Here is a 14,501-nt window from a genome sequence, read left to right as displayed (position 1 = left end):
GATGGGGGTGGAGACGCTCCTTCAGATATACTGGACCGAGGCTGTTTAGGGCTTTAAAGGTCAGCACCAACACTTTGAATTGTGCTTGGAAACGTACATTTCGGAAACGTTTCCACTGTTCCACATCCCTTGAAGGAGTGTGGGCTGGCTAGATGTGAGAAAGATATTTGTACAGTGACCAGCTCCTGCTTGGCACAATGTAAAATCAAACAATACTAGCAGGTTTCAATAAATCAAATGAGCTCAATGGGTTTTTTGTTTTTTGTTTTTTTAAAGAAAGGAGCTTGACAGATGAGAAGGTTTCTTAGAGTATCTTTCATGGCTAGAAGACGGGTTCAAGTCTCAACTCAGCTAGGAAGCTGGCTGGTTTTGAGCAGGACATAACCTTTTAGCCAAATATACCTCAAAGGGCTGTTGTGTCAGTAAATGAACACTAAGTGTACTGCTGTGAACTTCCTGGAGGGAAAGCAATATATAAAAGTAGAAGGCAGTTGCATATTCAAATATGTGTGTGTATGTGGAGATGTGTAAATAAATGTGGGCAGGTACCTAGATGTAGATATAAATATGTGCCACAAAGAGTTAGAACATAGTCACCAGTATGGGACAGGATAGAAATTAAAATAAGTATGAAATCATTTATGATTATAGTGGAAAAATGCAAATAGCCATATCCATTTTGATTATTAAGGCAGAGGTTGAAAAATGTGATTAAAAATACATATTCTCTGATGAATCTTAAATAATATCTGTATATTGCTCTGTTCTGTCTGTTACACTAGATGTTATATTCTTGATACGTATCAAGCAGTAAGAATGTGTGTGTGTGTGTGTGTGTGTGTGTGTGTGTGTGAAAAATAAACATGGAAAGCAAACCTCTTTGTGAATGGAGAGCTGGATGAGCTAGAGGCAAGAGCGCAATACCATCCAGATATCTGTAGCAGCTGTCTCTGCTTTCTTGTATTGGTATGGGTGGGAAGTGCAGAACTGCTGAAACAGGATGACCGAATAATGTTTAGAATTCTAATACACGAGATCTTTAAAAATCCCCTTTTTTGTTTGTTTGCTTCACTGTTCATTTAATATTTCGCTCGCAAAACATCCATTTTCCCACAGGATTTGCATCTGACTTTTATCGCTACTGGCAAACAACACGGAGTCGGTCTGCGTTCCTCAGCTGCTTCTGGAAATTCCCCAAAGGTGAATCCAAATGTGCAAAGGAGCAGTGGAACTCCCACAGCCCAACAACATTCTCTCCCATGTATGGTTTGGCTTGCTTGGCCTGGCAGACTGCCCTGCAGTGCACCCTGCATTTTAACCATTAGCTCTACAAAGGCCCTGATTCTTTTCAGACATTCGTAGTAATCAGGGAGCCTTCTTGACCTGCACATGCATGCAGCTGCTGGGTGACCTTGGCCTAGTCACACTTCTTAGAAGCCTCTCAGCCCCACTCACCTCACAGAGTGTTTGTTGTGCAGGAGGAAGGGAAAGGAGAATGTTAGCCGCTTTGAGACTCCTTAGGGTAGTGATAAAATGGGATATCAAATTCTTCTTCTTCCTCTTCTTCCTCTTCTTCTTCTTCTTCTCCTCCTCTTCCTCCTCCTCCTCCTCCTCCTTCTTCTTGACGCTGGGTGCTTCTCGACTGCCACTGTTTTGAGGGTGGCATTCAGTGCATATTGGCAAATTCAGATTGTGTAAATTAAAGTGGATCTAGCACCCTTGCACAAGAAACATGCTTCCACCCCACCCCTGCAAAATTGGACAATTTTGCTGTAAGGAAAGTGATGGGGAAATGAGCTGGAAAGCTTGGGATAGCAGACGCTTGATGTAGCATCATTTAACTGCCCCACAAACCATGGGTAAACAAATCAGTATGAATACTGAACAAACAGGTTGTCGGAAGCAGGCTAGTTCTATACAAAACACCAGCTTCTTAGATAGTATGAGAGCAGTTTAATCATTTTGGGGTGTGCTTCATGCCCCTGCTTGGTGGGGGAAATGTACAAATGTCTCCTTTCAAGATTCTTCCAGTGTGCCTTAGATTATACAACGTGGCATGGTGACAAACACCTGACATCGGGACTTTGATACTACCCAGATCAAGGCCGCTATAGGACCCTTATAGGACCCACTGATTCCTTTCAGAGGAATGCCTTGCAGCTCTTAGTGCAGAGTCAGAGTTGGCCACTGGACTCTCTTTGGCTCAGAAGATGAACGGAGGTTGTGGGAGACTTCAGGAAGAGGAAGGGGTGGACTTCCCTTCTAATGTCTCTTTGTCAGTATAGGCAGCCTAGCTAGGAAAACAAGAGGAAGACAAGCATGGCTTTCCTTTTGAGAAATGGTAACCCAGTGCCATCTGGAGCAAAGTCAGATGGTTTCTGTGCTGGGAGAGGGCACCAGGAGACAGGTGCCTTTCGTCTCCTCTGTCCAGATACTGCACCCCACCCTCAAGCATCACCAGGGGAGAACCCTTTAGAAAGCCCCGAAGGGGGACTGCAGGAAGAAAGTCAAGGATCTCTAGCAGTTCCTGAAGCAGAGGGAGGGAATCCTCACTCTGCAGAAGACCACTTTCCCTTGGGAGGTGTTTGGGGGGCTGCATTTCAGAAATGGGTGTGTGTGCACAAAACTTAAAGGGGAAGTCAATCCTCCCCCTTTCTATTCTGCATGCTGAAAAACGTACACATCTGGGAGAGCTGAACATGGAGGAAGAGAACATCTTCTCCACAGGGAGTTGATTCAGCAGGAGCTGTCTCCACTGCTGGGCTCTTTCCCTCTGATAGTCAGAAGGAAACAACTATCGGGAGAAGCAGCCCAGCAGTTAGGAACATAGCTGTCAACTTACAGATTTGAAAATAAGGGACCAGCAGCTTCGAAAATAAGGGATCAGCAGCCAAAATAAGGGATTCTGCTATTGTAAAGAGTTACATACATTGGTAGGATTGACAGATACTGTCAATCCGGCATAAGGTGGTTGCGGCGCCGCCACGGCTGCTGAAGCGCCGCCCTTCTGCGTCCCTCCCCATCCCCTCCTCTTCCTCCTCCCTCAGGCCGCCTCCTCGGCTGCCACCACCGCCTCTGGGCTCACGGGCGGTGTGGGCGAGAGTCTCTCTCCCTCCCCCCTCTCTCTCAGGCGGGGAAGGGCCAGTGGAACTCCTCGTGCCAGGACGATGGCGCCAGTGCACCCTCTCCCTCGCCGTGGAGGACCCCGAGCCGCTGCTTCCCTCCTGAGCCGGGTGAGCATGAAACCCAGGAAATTTAAGGGACATCAATAAGGGACAGCAGCGGGACACGGCGCTGGGATAAGGGAGTTTCCCGCCAAATAAGGGACGGTTGACAGCTATGGTTAGGAAAGTGGGGCCTGGGGACATGCCTTCATGCTGGGTGTGGAGGATCTACAGGCTCCCGCTAGCCGACCTTTGCTTTCAAGGCTCCTCACCAGCGTCTCAGAGTGAGGGGACTCTGAGCTGTTGTCCCCACCATGTATTGGACAGGGTTCTCTTCTCCTAAATTGTTTGTTTCCCCTTGGGTTATATAGCGCCTGCCTTCGCTCATGTCAGCATCAGGCCCTGCTGTGACTAAAGAGGGAGGCCCAGGCTAGCACCCATTGGATTGCGGTCACTGTGTGCTACTCCAGACAGCATCTCCCCATCCCATGGTAAGGGGAAGCAAGGTGCAGCTTGCCAGCTCTTGTGCAGCCACAATGGGAAGAGAGTCGCATATACCAGCTGCAACACATTTCAGATCATCAGGTCAGTTAGCATATTATATATATCTATAGATGATTGAACTATAGTGATGTTCCTGTTAGATGAAGCTTATGGTATCTATCTCTTCTCCCTCTCCCCCTGCCACCACCTTTAATCTGAATACTTCTAAGGACATCTTTGATTTTAGAAGCCTAACCACCAACTTTTCCATTAAATGAACCCAACTAAATTCCAGACTGCAATCATTAATCCTTTCTGATTAAAGCTAAGCAAGGAGTCAAATTGTTCCCAGATGTGAACTAATTTCTACTTTTTTTTTTTTTTTAGTTGGGAAAAGGATCCAGGTCCACCACTGATTCTTAATGGTATTTTATTAGAGGAGAGATAAGGACCAGAGAATAACTTCCAACCACACCAGATGTGCCTCATTGATATATAAATACGACAGTCGATCATTGTTAGGGTTGCCATATTTTGAAGAGCAAAAAAAGAGCACACACACATGGGCGTAGGGGACAACTGCCCCCCAAACCAATAAGAGTAAATACAAATCAATACAAATCTGAGGTTCTGCCCTCCCTAACAAAAGCCTGTCCCCCCAAGAAAAATCCTGGCTACACCCATGCATACACACATATTTAAAATAGAAATTTTAAAAAGGGGGGGGGGTGAACAAAAATAAAAAATAAAGGAAGAGAAAATGGGGGGAAATGAGGGAGGGATGGAGGGGGATGGAGGAGAGTCTTTTCGGCCAGACCTGCCCTTTGCGTGGAGGCTGCAGCCACATGAAGGTTTCTCCTCCCATTGTTCCTTGCTTTCTTCCCAGTGCCTGCGGGAAGCATAGAGAGTAGTGTATGGATCTCTTAGGAGGACGGAAGCAGGGGAAATGTCACCCTCCAGCAATGACCCTGTTACTCTCAAGGGTAGGGACACGGGTGACGCTGTGGTCTAAACCACTGAGCCTCTTGGGCTTGCCGATCGGAAGGTGGGCAGTTTGAATCCCCGCAACAGGGTGAGCTCCCTTTGCTCTGTCCCAGCTTCTGCCAACCTAGCAGTTCGAAAGCATACCGGCACGAGTAGATAAATAGGTACCACTGCGGCGGGAAGGTAAACGGCGTTTCCAAGTGCTCTGGTTTCCATCACGGGGTTCCGTTGCGCCAGAAGCGGTTTAGTCCTGCTGGTCACATGACCCGGAAAGCTGTCTGTGGACAAATGCCAGCTCCCTCGGCCTGAGAGCGAGATGAGCGCCGCAACCCCATAGTCGCCTTTGATTGGACTTAACCATCCAGGGGTCCTTTACCTTTACCTTTTTTTACTCCCAAGTGTCATTGTTGGAGACTAGGCTTCTGCCCCCCACATGGGTTTTTGGCGATACAGCCTCTTCTCCCTCAGCAAGATTCACGTGCATAGGGAAAGAGGGTGGTGGCAATATAGCATAAATTCCCAGGGATGGGGAATGCCACCCGCAGCCAAGAACCCTGTTGCTCCAAGGATTTGTGTTGGTGGGTAGGATTCTGCTCAAACTACAAATTGAGGGGTGGGGATGCAATAAATATCTCTCTTTTGAGTTACAGAGGGGAAGGTTCATGCAAAAAAACATTTTTTAACCCCTCTACCAAATCTCAGTGATTGGAGTGCACTGAGGTAATCATTTAGTATGATAAAATCTAGACATGCCCATCAAAACAACACCTCTCCATTGCCTCCCTTCTTAAGCTCTGGGTATTTCTAGTCTGCTTGGTTCCATTTTCCACCAAAAATAAATAACCAGGAAAGAAGATTACTTCATGATCTGACTGATACTTAATATAACAGCAGCTCGATGTACCTGGAAAATGGGAGAATCTTCTCTGAATTATCCCAATTCACTTCATAACTTGGGGTACTCACAGAGCTAATGCAAACCACCACCAACATTATTTGCTGGCCAGAAGAGTAGCAATATCTCTTAGTGGTCAGGAGTACAGTCGTACCTTGGAAGCTGAATGGAATCCGTTCTAGAAGTCTGTTCAGCTTCCAGTACGTTTCCGAGCACAATTCAAAGTGTTGGTGTTGACCTTTAAGGCCCTAAACGGCCTCGGTCCAGTATATCTGAAGGAGCGTCTCCACCCCCATCATTCAGCCCAGACACTGAGGTCCAGCTCTGAGGGCTTTTTGGTGGTTCCCTCACTGTGAGAAGCCAAGTTACAGGGAACCAGGCAGAGGGCATTCTCGGTAGTGGCGCCCGCCCTGTGGAACACCCTCCCATCAGATGTCAAAGAAATAAACAACTATATGACCTTCCATAGACATCTGAAGGCAGCCCTAGTTAGGGAAGTTTTTAATGACTGATGTTTTAATGTATTTTTAATCTTTTGTTGGAAGCCGCCCAGAGTGACTAGGGAAACCCAGCCAGATGGACGGGGTAGAAATACTACTACTACTACTAATAATAATAATAATAATTCCAAAATGTTCAGAAACCAATGCATGGCTTCTGATTGGCTGCAGGAAGCTCCAGCAGCCAATCAGAAGCTGCGGAAGCCGCATCGGATGTTTGGCTTCCAAAGAACATTCGCAAACTGGAACACTCATTTCTGGGTTTGCGGTGTTTAGAAGCCAAAGCATACAAGTGCCAAGGCGTTTGGCTTCCAAGGTACGACTGTAGTCGAAATTTTTCTCTAGCACAGAAGAACATCTGGAAACATAATAAATGCATGCTTAGAAGGTCATTTTCGAAAGCACTGTGCTTTCACATTGCCAGAGTAATTTTAGAGTTCATTAAAGCATTGCCATGTGTGACTCTTTGAAAACTGGATACATCAATAGCAACAGTTGGTGAGTATTGCTTTCATAGCCTAGATTTTATTAATAGTATGGACACTCTTGGCATAGTGGCATTGTAATACCGCATTGCAAGGATGTGTGTGCTTTTGGGAAAATGCCAGGGATATCTTTATGCCCTCACTGAAGCTATCAATTCCTACAGTGCTGGCATAAACCTTTTTCCTGGGTTCAGCAGTTTCATTTTTACTGTCCCCATCGTGTGGCTTTTCTTGATCTTGATTTTAAGATTGTCCGTTATTCAAAAGCACCTATTAAGCTGATGGCTGTCTTTATTATGATCTGTAAATAATTGTGATCTCTCACACCAAAACATAATAAAATATGGATTAATCGTGATATGTTAATGTGGTGGAAAGGCGCTCTGAGTCTGGGAGAGCAATTTCTGAGCAACTAGTGCAGCACTGAGGAGCACCCCAGGTAGGCTTCATCAATCAGGGAACAATGTGAATCTATCAAACTCAAAGAGGACTAGTGAGTTTGCCATGTTCACAGAACCCAAATGTCAAGATCATACATATTACAGGAGCATGACACATAAAAATGCCCTCATACCACAATGTTCTTATTCAGAAGACATCTACCCTCAAAATGTTACAGTTCCATCAGCACTTGAGAAACCGCGATGGGTAGATTTATTAGTAAGTAGTGAGCGAAAGTCAATCTACAAATACCCAGAGACATTATTCTTTATGTTGACTTGTCCCACTTTCATTCAAGTGCAGAAGGGTGAGGGAATTTCCCCTTTCCTCCCTCAGGGGTTTGGAAATCGCAGCTGGTGCAGAATTCAGCCACCAGGTCGTTGACCAGGGCAAGATGGTCTGAATATATAAACACCAATTTTGGTGCAGCTGCACTGACTACCAACTAGTTTTCAGCAGGGCTGGGCAATAAATGGATATATTGTCCAAAACCAGTTTGAGGTTCATAGAGTTATATCGGTTTCATAATTTTTAACCTGGTGATATATCATGGATCATGGTGTGTGTGTGTGTGTGTGTGTATGTGCCATGCAGAAATCACAATGTGGGGGAAATCCAGCCAATGCGTCTTTCAATTCCTGCAGCCCTTGTTAACTGCCAACTCAGCTCTTCCCTGCCTCTTGAGGAGGCAGTGAATCACAAGACCAGCAAAGATCAGGATGTAGGAAAAAATGTGAAGCCAGCCAATGGCTCTATGCAGCTCCACCTTTATTTCAGACATCGTGATATATTGGTATATCATGATGTTTAGCTGGTGATATATCACAATGTTGTGATATATTGCCCAACCCTGGTTTCCAGGCTCAATTCAAAGAGCTGATCTATAAAGCTTTATGTGGCTCTAGATATTACTGAACTACAACAGCCATCAGCCCCAGTGAGCATGGCCAATGGCTGGAGATGATGGGAATTGGAGTTCAGCAACATGTGGAGAATCAAAGGTTCCCTACATCTGCTTTATGGGATGTAGCAAGAAAATGGCTTTCTTCGACAGAGTCCTCCTGCTGCTGCTCTTCAGGTGCATTTTATGGTTTCATATTTTTATTTTTGCTTTGTAGGAGGGCACAGCCTCCAACTAAAGCTTTCTCAGAAGTTTTGGGACTTGTTCAGAAGGGGAAATACAAAAAAACAAGATCCTTGCGAAATTCCATTGCAAAAGAAGCTCAGAAATTGGCCCTGGAAGATCAGCCAGTGGAAGGAGGGGGCAGAGTTGGAAATGGCATCTTAAACACAACTACAGTACACTGAATGGGGAAATACCTGACCAGACAGGTCACACAAGAGAGACTGAAACACTGTTTGCTGGTGAGAAAGGGTGTTCTTGTTTTACACAGACACATTAGTAAAAGTCTCCCGATTACTCTATAAAGTGGGAATGTTCCTCCTGTTTGAAGAACTCAATGTACAATCAGATCAAAAGGAAAAACCATGTTCAAGAGATACTGAAATCTTTCAACTGAATGGCCCAGGGCTCTGGATTCTAATATGACAGGCATTTATAAGTGTAATTGATGGGAAAGTTAACAAAGTTGGGAAACAAAACGCCTCACATGCTTTGCCAATGCAAAGCTCCCTAAATTGAGAAAGGTTTTTATAGTAATGCATGTCCCATAAAAAAGATAACCTGCAACCACATCATAAAACAGTTTTTTTAAAAAAAGTTCCTATAAATGAACTAGCTAATTATATTGTTGGCAAACTGACATTATTTACAGCTAAATTCACTTGTTTGGTTTTCTGCTGAGCAAAAAAAGTGTTTACAAAGTTCTCTTAGCTACAGGTTTTGTCCGTTTATCTCCCTTCACACCTGCCCACTTTGCATAATATGTCAAGGACCCCCGCAGCCACAGGCTTACAGTACCTTGCAGCAGAACTGCCGCCATTTTGATTTCATAGAATGATCCGGAGCAATGCTTCATTGGAGGGCATTGTGAGAAATTAAAATGGCAGCTCCTCAACCTAGCCATTGGCACTCATTAGTCTGGAGTGCCAATTAAGGTGTGTGTGGGGTGGGTGTACAGGGCAGGTGCTACTCAAATATGCTATTTGTTGATGCTTGCTACGTGGATCGGTAGTCAATGTAACCTAAGGAGTGTCCTGCTGGATCAGATCAAAGACTCAACTGGCCCACCATCCTGTTCTCACAGTGGCCAACCAGGAAGCCCACAAGCAGAACCTGAGGGCAACAGCACTTTCCTCAGTTGTGATTCTCAGGAAATTGTTTTCAGAGGCATACTGGCTCACACCGTTGAGATAGAACATAATCATCATGACCAGCAGCCACTGAATTTTTGTAAATTCTTCTTAAAAGCCATCTAGACTGGTGGCCATCGCTACATCTTGTGGGAGCGAGTTCTGTAATTTAGCAGCATGCTGTACGAAGAAGGACTTTCTTTCGTCTCCCCTGAATCTTCTAATATTCGGCTTCATGGGCTGGCCCCAAGCTCTAGTATAATGAGAGAAAACTTTTCTCTGGGCTTTCCTCTGCTCTTTCCAGACAGGACCCGCTATTTAAAGCTCTGCGTCCAAGGACCCTTTTTCGCTCCAGATTTTTCTTCGTGAAATCCCGTTCTTTAAAGCTCCATCAGAGCAAACATCAATCTGCAGAAAACCCAAATTGATGTTTGTTCCGATTCAACTCTAAAGAGCAGGGTTGGGTTTGTTTGGTTTTGTTTTTTTTGCAAGGAAAGCTTGGGACATGGAGCATTAAAATGTGAACCTCTGCCTGGAAAGAGCAGGGCAAAAGGGAAGTGTGGATAAGCCCTCTATCTATTTTCTCCATACCATTCTTTTTTATCATTATTTGAATTTTGGTTTTTTAAAAAACCATATATTATAGTATATATGCGCCACCATATTTAGCATTAGCATGCAGAATACACAAGAGTTAGTAGCTTGCACTCCTTTTGTTATATGTAATGGAGTACATTGGTGACTTATTGTAGTTTAAAAAATACCAAGTGAGATTCCTTGCTTCCACCATATATAAAGCATCATTTAAATAGCATGTTCCCCATGCACATGGAGCTCCCTTGCTGTCTGTGGCAGAAGTGCATGAGTTCATGGAGGTCGTTCATAACCAGCAATTGCATCATGTGAAAATCTCCTTAGTCAAAACTGTGTTATGGAAACCTCAGGATAACATATGAATAAATATTATTTTTAATTGGACTGGATTTTTATAAGTACATGGGATTTGCAGAATCACTACTCAAATCTCATCAGAGGAAATTACACTGCATCTAGTAACCGTTATTGCAAAGCATTTACTAACAGCATGAGTTTTCTGCTAGAATAACTCGTGAGATTAATGTGCAGGCACCTGAACGATGTTGCAAACTGCAGTTGCCTAAACAGCAAACACTTGGATATGGCTAGGAGCATGCATAATAATGCACAAGCTCAGTAGCATAGCCTCTGTCCTTTTGTTAACAATGGCAGGAAATACAAAGAATCCCCTTCTGTGTGTGTACATACCAGATTACCATCTGGACTGCCCCATATTTCCTCTCTCCTCTGTAAGTGATAATAGATTAAAACAAATGCTACACATCATCACCATGGTTGATCTCCCGGCTCAATGGAAATCCATACCCCAAATATTTGATGAAAATATTACAACCATCCTTCTAGCAGATTAGTTAGTGCACTAGGAAAAGACAAGGCCTCACGGTTCTTATGCCACTTTGCATTTAGGGCTTTTTAATTTATGGCCTGTGAAAAGTTTTATTGTGCTGACTGACAAGGCCTGAGAGATTGAGGTTTCCTACTTCACATACTAGAGGATTTAGCAAGCATTAGTTGGCTCACGAAAAGGGATTACGCAAACTTTAAGTTATTCCACCAGCCAACCCCCACTGCATGGTCTGATGATGACTTTATACATAGGCCCACAGATAATGCCTTGAAATTTATTACTGTACATTCAAATGATTTTTTTTGTATGAATATCAAGAAACATAAACTTTTATACACTGCATACCCTCCAACACTTTGAAGCCAAAATCCAGGATGCCATCTTCCCATTTTTTAAAACGTGAGAGCACAGTGGCCATTGTGTGCGATCACAGCGATCAAAATGGCCGCCGTTCTTTCTTGATGAAAAATGAGACATCCCAGTTTTTCCAGGACACTAGCTTTGCACGCACACTGCTAAGTTTTTCCTTATTAGTGAGTGACAAGGCATCCATTTTATGTTGTAGTGGTCGGGCAATCCTGTGGCCTTGTTAAAACAGCCTCCACTATGCCAGAGTTGCTGCTGTTGTATCTATAAACAGTTCTTCATCTATCCAAAAATCAGGACAAGGCATGAGATTCACTTAATTGTGTCATTACAATACAATGGAGCAGGGTGAGGTGGGGATATTTTACATCAGCGTATCAAACTGGGGATCTCAACAGCATAAACACAAAAATAACACTACAGTGCGAAAGGCATTGATGCAACAACAACAGCCATTACCACATAGTCTCTAGGAACATAGCTGGCACCCACAAATCACAACATTATTCTTAATGTCCCCACATTGGTCATTCATTGCTGGCACCAATAAACAAGCAACAATGGCACAAACACCAGAATGATATCCCTTGACCCATTCCATATCCTTGCCACACACAAAATATAAGCATGCTGCCAAAAAGAGCCCACAGCACTTGCTTAGGAAGGCAACAAACACTAATAATAATAATAATAATAATAATAATAATAATAATTTATTATTTATACCCCGCCCATCTGGCTGGGCCTCCCCAGCCACTCTGGGCAGCTTCCATAAAAACAAAAAATACAGTAAAATATCACACGTTAAAAACTTCCCTACACAGGGCTGCCTTAAGATGTCTTCTGAATGTCAGGTAGTTGTTTATCGCTTTGACATCTGCTGGAAGGGCGTTCCACAGGGCGGGCGCCACTACCGAGAAGGCCCTCTGCCTGGTTCCCTGTAGCTTTGCTTCTCGCAATGAGGGAACTGCCAGAAGGCCCTCGGCGCTGGACCTCAGCGTCCGGGCAGAATGATGGGGGTGGAGACGCTCCCTCAGGTATACTGGACCGAGGCCGTTTAGGGCTTTAAAGGTCAGCACCAACACTTTGAATTGTGCTCGGAGACATACTGGGAGCCAATGTAGCTCCATCTCTAAGTTATTGCAGTCTCCACAGTTGCATATGATTAAAAATCTCTGTGCTACTGGCGTTTCCAAGAGTTCTCTTCAAGTCCTCAGAAAGAAGGGTTGCAAACCCTCAGTAGTCGCATGCATACTGCTTCTCCTCCCGGATCATTCAGAAGCTCAGGAAACAGAAGAGGGAATTCAAAACCTTTGTTGTGGGTGCAGGAGTCAGGAGGCTGAGAAGGAGAAGGTTGGTGGGGGATGTTTGCCAGGGGCTCGCCGTTGAATTTATTGGTGAGCCAGCGTGGTGTAGTGCCTAGAGGGTGAGACCAGGACTGAGGAGAGCCAGGTTGAGATCCTCATTCAGTGTCACCATCTTTCAGCCTGACCTACCTCACAGAGTTGTTGTGATAATAAAAATGAGGGTGGGTGGAGAGAACCAGATACCCCAACTTGAGCTGATTGGATAAAAGAGCTGGATGGAAATAATGTGCATGTGTTTTGTTGTAACAGCTATTTTCTTAGAACCCTACACTGGGAGGGAAGTGGGACTTACTCCTGGGAGAAGGATGTGACTAAACTTGCTCCCATTCCTTCAAACATCCTGAATCACATCCCCCAAGGCTGCCCATTTCTGGCCCCTCTTTTGCAGTCATAGTTAAGATGGTGGCACAACAATACTGACCATGAACTGTGACTCTCTTTCTGCAAAAAGCCATGAAGAGCAATGCACGGTTGCTTCCTCCTTCTCGGGAGTTTCTTTGCCGCGAAAGAAAGGGGGTGGGAGGGGACAACAGCTCTGTACACTTCCCAAAATAACAAGCACAAAAAATTACTTTTGTCTGTTGTGGGAATAGAAGTTACGGTAACCTTTAAAATGCTGCTTCCGCTCTGTATTTTTCAGGCTGAAGACCTTGATGTCCTCAGGGGAATTTTAGAAATGTCACGCAGAGATATCTGTTTGGAGTGAGATAATACCTGATGAATATGTAGGGAAATCATTCCTCGATGGGATATATCACGTACTACATATTACTAGCCACTAAAACTGTGGCTAAACAGCAGCAGCTGCACAGCTGTCCTTTAAGCACAAGAGAGTTATGAAAGGCAGAATATAAACTGGAAACAACAAAGCCAAGTTCTGAGTATTTCTTTTTGAGTCAGCAGGTTAAAGTGCCTGGAGGGCCAAATCCCTAAGAGGGACTGTTTGCTTACAAAGGAGTTTTATTCGTTCATTCATTTGTTTGTTTATGGGAGTTACAGACAGTTTTACAGTCACATTCTAAGCTTCTGAAGCCAAAGCTTGCAATTCTACATATTCCACAACGAATCGTAAATAAAACTCATCCCTGGGGAGAAAAACTAAATCCTAAAACAGCAATAACTAATAGGCAACAGGACAGCACCCAGGGCCATCTGAAAGCATTTTGCTGTCTTAGGAGAAGGACAAGATGCTGCCTCTTCAATAATAATAATAATAATAATAATAATAATAATAATAATAATAATTTATTTGTATACCCTGTCCGTCTGGCTGGGTTCCCCAGCCGCTCTGGGCAGCTCCCAACAGAATATTAAAAACACTATAAAACATCAAACTTTAAAAGTTCCCTAAACAGGGCTGCCTTCAGATGTCTTCTAAAAGTCAGATAGTTGTTTATTTCCTTGACATCTGATGGAGGGCGTTCCACAGGGTGGACGCCACCACTGAGAAGGCCCTCTGCCTGGCTCCCTGTAGCTCACTTCTCGCAGTGAGGTAACCGCCAGAAGGCTCTCGGAGCTGGACCTCAGTGTCCGGGCTGAACAGTGGGGGTGGAGGTGCTACTTCAGAAGCCATTTAGGGCTTCTATGCGTAAGTCCCTTCCAGGTGTAAAAGCTGACCAGAATGGCAGCTGGCAATGGGACAGTATGGGCACAGGGTAGACTTCCTGATGTAGAATAGGATGTCCCTATTTTAATCGGAGAAATGTTGGAGTAACTGGTCTTTGAGTCCCTTTCCAATGCTATGATAACCAGTAGTAATCTTGCATCTACTTCTTCTGTGGCAGAAGACGTCTTTAAAAATGGACTTGACCTTCTTCCTACAAGCCAAAAGTGAGCTGGCCAGGGTTTCAACAGGGTGCTATGCAGCAGTCCTTTTAATAGCAACTTGAAAACATTAGCAGGTGTTAAAAGCTTTTCTCCATGCTGTGAAAAGCTTTGCCTACTGATCTTCATCATCTGAAGTTGCTCTTAAAGGTACAAGAGCAGGCCAGGCTCTTTCTCTTTGTTTCTGGTCAGTTCTTAGGTCTACTTTTTAGGCAAGTCTCAAGGAATTCCACCTGGAGAACAACTCAACTGAAAAGGCCCTAGACCAGGAAGGGGTGATGCTTCAGGTAAGGGG

General features: G+C 44.4%; 1 long non-coding RNA gene across 1 annotated transcript in view; it reads right to left on the bottom strand.

Annotated features, from left to right (window-relative positions):
* The window catches only part of LOC309335914, a 39,812-nt gene extending 26,776 nt beyond the window's left edge, over positions 1 to 13,036 (bottom strand). The window contains exon 1 of the long non-coding RNA XR_014153804.1: positions 12,989 to 13,036. This is a non-coding gene — a long non-coding RNA (uncharacterized lncRNA). The remainder of the gene's footprint in view (positions 1 to 12,988) is intronic.
* Positions 13,037 to 14,501: the final 1,465 nt, after the last annotated feature.

Source organism: Podarcis erhardii (assembly GCF_964252035.2).
Source record: "Podarcis erhardii genome assembly, chromosome: 1".
Classification (NCBI taxonomy): Eukaryota; Metazoa; Chordata; class Lepidosauria; order Squamata; family Lacertidae; genus Podarcis; species Podarcis erhardii.
This window is presented reverse-complemented; position numbering and strand designations above follow the sequence as displayed.